We start from the raw sequence: 5,671 nt of genomic DNA on the forward strand, positions 1-5,671 counted from the left end.
GTTTTAAGTCAACTTTTGTGCACAGATAGGCTAATTGGGACTGGACCTACAGTTTAAAGTACGATCCGAACCACTATGCCTCACCGGTTCTCAAACTTGGAACCCCTTGATTGCAAAGCAAATATGTTACAACTATGCCATTGGGGAAGCACCCGTACCATTTGAAGTAGATGATGTAATAAAAATTATTGTGGATGCCGTATGAAAATTGAAATATAGCATCAAAAGGTAAAAATAATAATAATAAAAAGTCTCTCAAGAGATTGAAAATGAAATCTGGAGTCCCCTTGATGTTGAGGTAATTAAGATTTGACTAATCTATTAATGGGGAGACTGTTCAAAGAAGTCCTCCCATTAATGACTATTGCAATATTGTTGTACGAGAACCAGTTGGACCTAACTTAAATTTATGTAATTTTCACGAGTGATTATGTCTGAATATAAAAAAGTCAGTAATTTGAAGATACTTAAATCCTCTTTACCACTAATGAGAAAAGCTGGACATGGGTGAATCTGATTCCAAACACGGCTTTTTTAGAGTTACGTTCCTCTGGTTCTCACACGGCAACATATGACATGAGGTCGTCTTTATGCACAAAGAAGCTACAGTTTAAAGTGGTATCTGAACCATTAAGTGCCTCTGCTGAGTATTGAACATGGAATCCCTTGATTACAAGATGGCAACATGCAACATTTCCAATACACCAATGAAGAGGCTTGAACTGTCAGTGAGCAAATGAGTAAAGTAAACCAATTTCAGATAGAACAGCACTGAAAAATATATTTGCAATGAAACTTTTCTAAATCAAGTGGGAGGTGATTGTGTACATTATGAAACATGTATTCATGAAATCAGATACACACTGATGCAGACCTTTTGTACACAGAAAAGGCATAGTTAAAAAAAAAAAAACTGACTACATGGGAACTTTGCATGTAATATCAGCTTTCTAAAACTTCAGGAAAACCCTTTTGTGTGTTCTGTTACAGCTCTTGCAATAACAATGTTCTACAACAACACACTACTTTATGGCAAAAGTAACTAAGGCAATGAAGTACATTGATATTTCATAACGACAAACAAGGCTTAAAAACTGTTGCAAAGGGGAAGCTTTAAACAGAATAAAATAAACCTTTTCATGTTTCATCTTGCATATGAAAATATAAATCTCCTTTCTTTAAAGAAATATATTTTAAGGTAACAGCCATCCAAGCCATATGAAATGGCTGATGTGCATTTTACTGAAAAATTATCTGAAAATTCTGGCTCAAGCAGATATTTAGTTTTCTGTTGGTTGAGTCCCAATCTTCAAGAAAACTTTCCAGCAGGTAGTAAAAATAAATAAGTGAACCATTTAAAGTATTCAATAATTAAATGAAATAAGTGAGGAATTGGCACTGCTAACAATATTGAAATAAAGTTCTGGTGTACCATTACAATGTTATATTTCAAAAAGAATGTCACAGAAAACCTATTTCACACAAACTTAATAACATTAAAGCACATCTGAAGATTCACACACACACACACACATGCAGAGTTGACAGTGGATAGGAAAACTGAATTTTCTTCCATCCCTCCATCTTTGATTTTTGTTGCCATAGGAGGGTGATAGTGAAGCACCATGTTCTTTAAAAGACACCTCCATTTTTGTTTTAGGATGCCAATGGTCCAAATGGCATTAGACAGCTATGCACCTCAAGAGTGTTTTCACCAGCACCATCTATTGGTGTCATGACCCATGGTCCTCTGGATACCCACTGTTACCTGCAAAGATAAAGAAAGGCCTGTCCTGAGTTTCCACTGTAGATAATAAATATCCCAATAACAATTGAAAGTAACTTCACTTAAAAGATTTTAAAGGATCAGCAGGAATTCAAGTATTAACTTATGAGCACTTCTATAATCTATTGCTTTACTTCAAAACATCTAAAGTGCACATATCCGGTGATGGTCCCCCCAGTGTCTTATGAAACAAACTGTATGTTAAATTTGGCAATCCTCTAAAGTGCCACATTTATATAAATTTTGAGTACTTTCGTTTAAATCGCAATGTCAATGTTTGACTTCCAAAAATACGCAAGTGTTCCACAAAAGCTCTATTTCCATAGCAAATGGAATGTTGAACAAATGAACATGTAATAGCCCCATCTAGTTGCTGCACTTTTTTACACTCTGTGCAGTGTAGGTGTATCCAGTGTCAAGAGTAGTGCAAGGAAATCACGTTCAACCAACTAGACGGAAAGCAGTGTTCCAGTTAAGAAGATTCAACAAATGCCTGTCTGCTGCTTTGAACGGTCATTTGATTAGTTAGCACACACCACGTGACCATACACCAGTCCGAAAGGTAGTGCAGACACCAAATACACTACTTGACTCCAAATCAACAAACTAGACAACTCAGTGTTGCACCGTGCAACCAACTAGACGCTTCAGTGCAAAGAGAGTCAAAAAGTGCAGTCAACTAGACGTGGCTAATGTGTTATGACTCCTAGGTGTTTTATAAACTTGCCTACAACATCCTCAATTTACATTCTACAAATTCTATTACATTTCAGTAATCTTGTTATTCATATCCAAATTAAACATGTATCATATTTAATCACATGCTCATTGTGTGGCAAACATTATAGATTATGCTAACTGTGAATGTTATGTGAAGGCTTCCATGAAAAGTATTGTCTGGAATAAAAATAGTTATATGATTTTATGAAACATTCACGTAACATTTCTATTAATAAAAATGCTTCCACATAAAATTGTCCCTAGCATGGTCTTGTTGTACACTGGTAGGGTTTCTTCTTATTATTATTATTACTACTTGTATCTAAGAATAAAATGTTTTGATAACATTTGAAGAACTCAGAAATGTTTAAGTTTAAAATTTACGGATAATGCACATTTTGTAATAATAAAAAGGTGAGAGAAGAGAATACTAGACTTATTGTAGAATATAGATAATTATGAAACAACACTGCACATGTATTCATAATACAGTAATGGTAATAAACATAGTACTTCACATCTTTAATAATGCAGTTCATATATGAGATGAGTGCAATTTAAATACTTCATGGAAAAATTATTAACAATAATTATTCCAGACTTAGAACATCTACATACCTAACAGCCAAGTGTTCCTTGTACCTGCCTTATTCTTATATTGACAAAAGTATCTGATGTTGGAATTCCTCATGTGTCCACCCTGGATACCGAGAGTAGTCACAATATTTTCATTTTAATCGGCTATCTGCAAAAGAGGAAAAGTACTGTAACTTTTGCACAAATAATTGGGTTAACAAGTTGAGGTATTGATCATAATAAGATACTGCACAAAGTTAATGATTTTTTTAAAAAAAATATATATATATATATATTCATGTTATTCTGAATGAGAAATACCATCCATCTGATGTTACACATTACTCAGTTGTTTACTTCTGATTTATTTGAAAATAGCAACTGTTTTGAAAACCCCACAAATTCACCTTTTACTGTGTTCCAATAAAAAATAATAAAATATTAAAAGTATATCACTCTGGAACTGTTATTGCCATGAGCACCTTTGATTTGGTTTGTCTTAACAATTATAATTGTATTGTTTTGTCCATGCAAATAGGAATACGAGATAAAAAGTGATACAAATTTGTTTGCTAATCCAGAACTATATGGATAGTATTGAAAATAAACTAGCATGTTCACTTGCACAATATACCTACCTACATGGCCAGTCAGCCACTCATTTCAGTATTTATGTTTTATTACATTTTATTGTAGAAGCTGTCTAAAACCCACCACATGATGGATGTCAATAGGTGTTATTATAATGAAACAAAAATAACGTACACTATCTTACCTCCTTTTAACATCCAGCTGATCTGCTTGTATCATTGGGAACTTCATCCATTGTGAGGAGCAATAACCACCATAGCACTGCACACTTGCTTATAAATTGATTAAAGACCTATAACCATCTGGCTGGTACCTCCATGTTGTGAAAATGAGAGCTTCTAGCACCTATAAAATTATTTCAGAAAAAATAAATATAAATTCTCTTACAAGGAAACTTCTATCAAACAGTTCCCACTGACTCAAAGATTTTCATGCTTAAAATAAATTCATGCTACCCACTATCAACACATGACATAAGGTAGTTAAACTGAGTGGTTTCATATAGAAAAAAAATATTTTCCCCTTTTCAATTGATGGTTATGAATACAGTATACCAAGTACCCCCTCCCATGCACACACACACATATATACATTACTAATGACATTTTTGTCACAAAAAAAGGTTTTCTCTCACCAGTGTCTGGGCAACCGAATGGAGTACTTTCACTTTTACTGGTGCTTAGGCGTTTAGGTTAGATTTTGTGATTACAATAAAAAAAAAAAAGATAATTTTACATTCCCGTCGTGATAAAAAAATAGATTTGGGATTAATTCTAATGTCCGTAACTCTGTAAATATACGTTTCTATGCCCCCAAGCTTCTGATATAGTCTTAACAACAGTTAATCTTTCCATGGGGAATTTTTCCTGGAAATTCGAGGGAGTACGTAATTTAGTACACTCGACCTGCAATTAATACAACTTAAAACATAGTGTCAAAATTTCCTTTAAAATCTTTATCATCAGTTCACGTACTGTATAAATCATGTGTACCATTTTTTCCCCCCTATATATAACATATGGTAGTGGTGCCTAATTGATGTATTTTATAGTACCGTAATTTCATTTACTGGTTGCAACAGGACAATATGTTGCAGAAAATTAATTGTTCTTATTTTGTGCGGCATCGTTATTTTACATTTTGATGTGACGTTGGTGGAATGTTGGCATACATTTCCCAGGTGTAACAAAATATATTTTGCAGTAGTATTTTATTTCGCGATTGCTAAGCTTAAGGAATGTTGCAAAAATATCAGCTCTAATTCTTACAAAGTACGTGGAACAATGTAATTAACAATAAGAAGGAAAATGGCACGAAGTATTTAATTCTTTAGGTACATCGTAGCAACAATTCACAATACGTACGTATTTCACTCTCCCCCAGATTTGTTCCAATTGTCCTTATGTTCATACCCAATAATATTAATAACATACTAACATGACGTACTTACTCGAAATACGACTGAAACGAAGTGGGCTTGCAATTCTTCTTTCTTCAAAACCATCATCCGCAACAGCTGATAGTGTCCATCTTGAAAATCTGCAGCCGTGAACGAACTCGGTAGGTGCCTGGCTTGTGAGTAGGTTCCACTCGTTTTCTGTTAGCGCGTCCGTAACCGTATTCGTTAACGAAGAGTGGAGACTACACTAAATGGCATTCGTTAGCCTTTCTTGACAAAAACGTCACGAACTCGTTAGACCTTAACGTGTTGACAGTTCAAGACTTAGGCCCCAGGTGAATGATCAACAGACCGTTGAGTTCGGATAACATGGAAGGTAAAATTTCATTATCTGGTATGGATGCCATGATGACCTGTTTTTTTGAAACCAAACAAATTCATTTGCATGATGCTTATTTAAGAAACGGTCAAAGTGTTTTTTTAATATATATATATATTATTATTGTTCATGGACATTTGATACATTTTTTACTTATTTCTAAACGATAGTGGCACCAAGGCAAAGTGTGGATCCCACACTCGAGGATGCACCTTTTGTC

At 34.3% G+C, this 5,671-nt stretch overlaps 1 long non-coding RNA gene across 1 annotated transcript; it reads right to left on the reverse strand.

The window, feature by feature from the left end:
* Positions 1-1,470: 1,470 nt before the first annotated feature.
* Positions 1,471-5,399, reverse strand: LOC145988264 (uncharacterized). Its single transcript, XR_014441722.1, has 4 exons — positions 5,124-5,399; positions 3,858-4,018; positions 3,125-3,251; positions 1,471-1,768 (listed from the first exon to the last, which is right to left on the reverse strand). It is a non-coding gene; the product is annotated as an uncharacterized LOC145988264 (long non-coding RNA).
* Between the last annotated feature and the right edge of the window lie 272 nt (positions 5,400-5,671).

The sequence above is a fragment of the Lepisma saccharinum genome, chromosome 5 (genome assembly GCF_977018435.1).
Source record: "Lepisma saccharinum chromosome 5, izLepSacc3.1, whole genome shotgun sequence".
NCBI lineage: Eukaryota > Metazoa > Arthropoda > Insecta > Zygentoma > Lepismatidae > Lepisma > Lepisma saccharinum.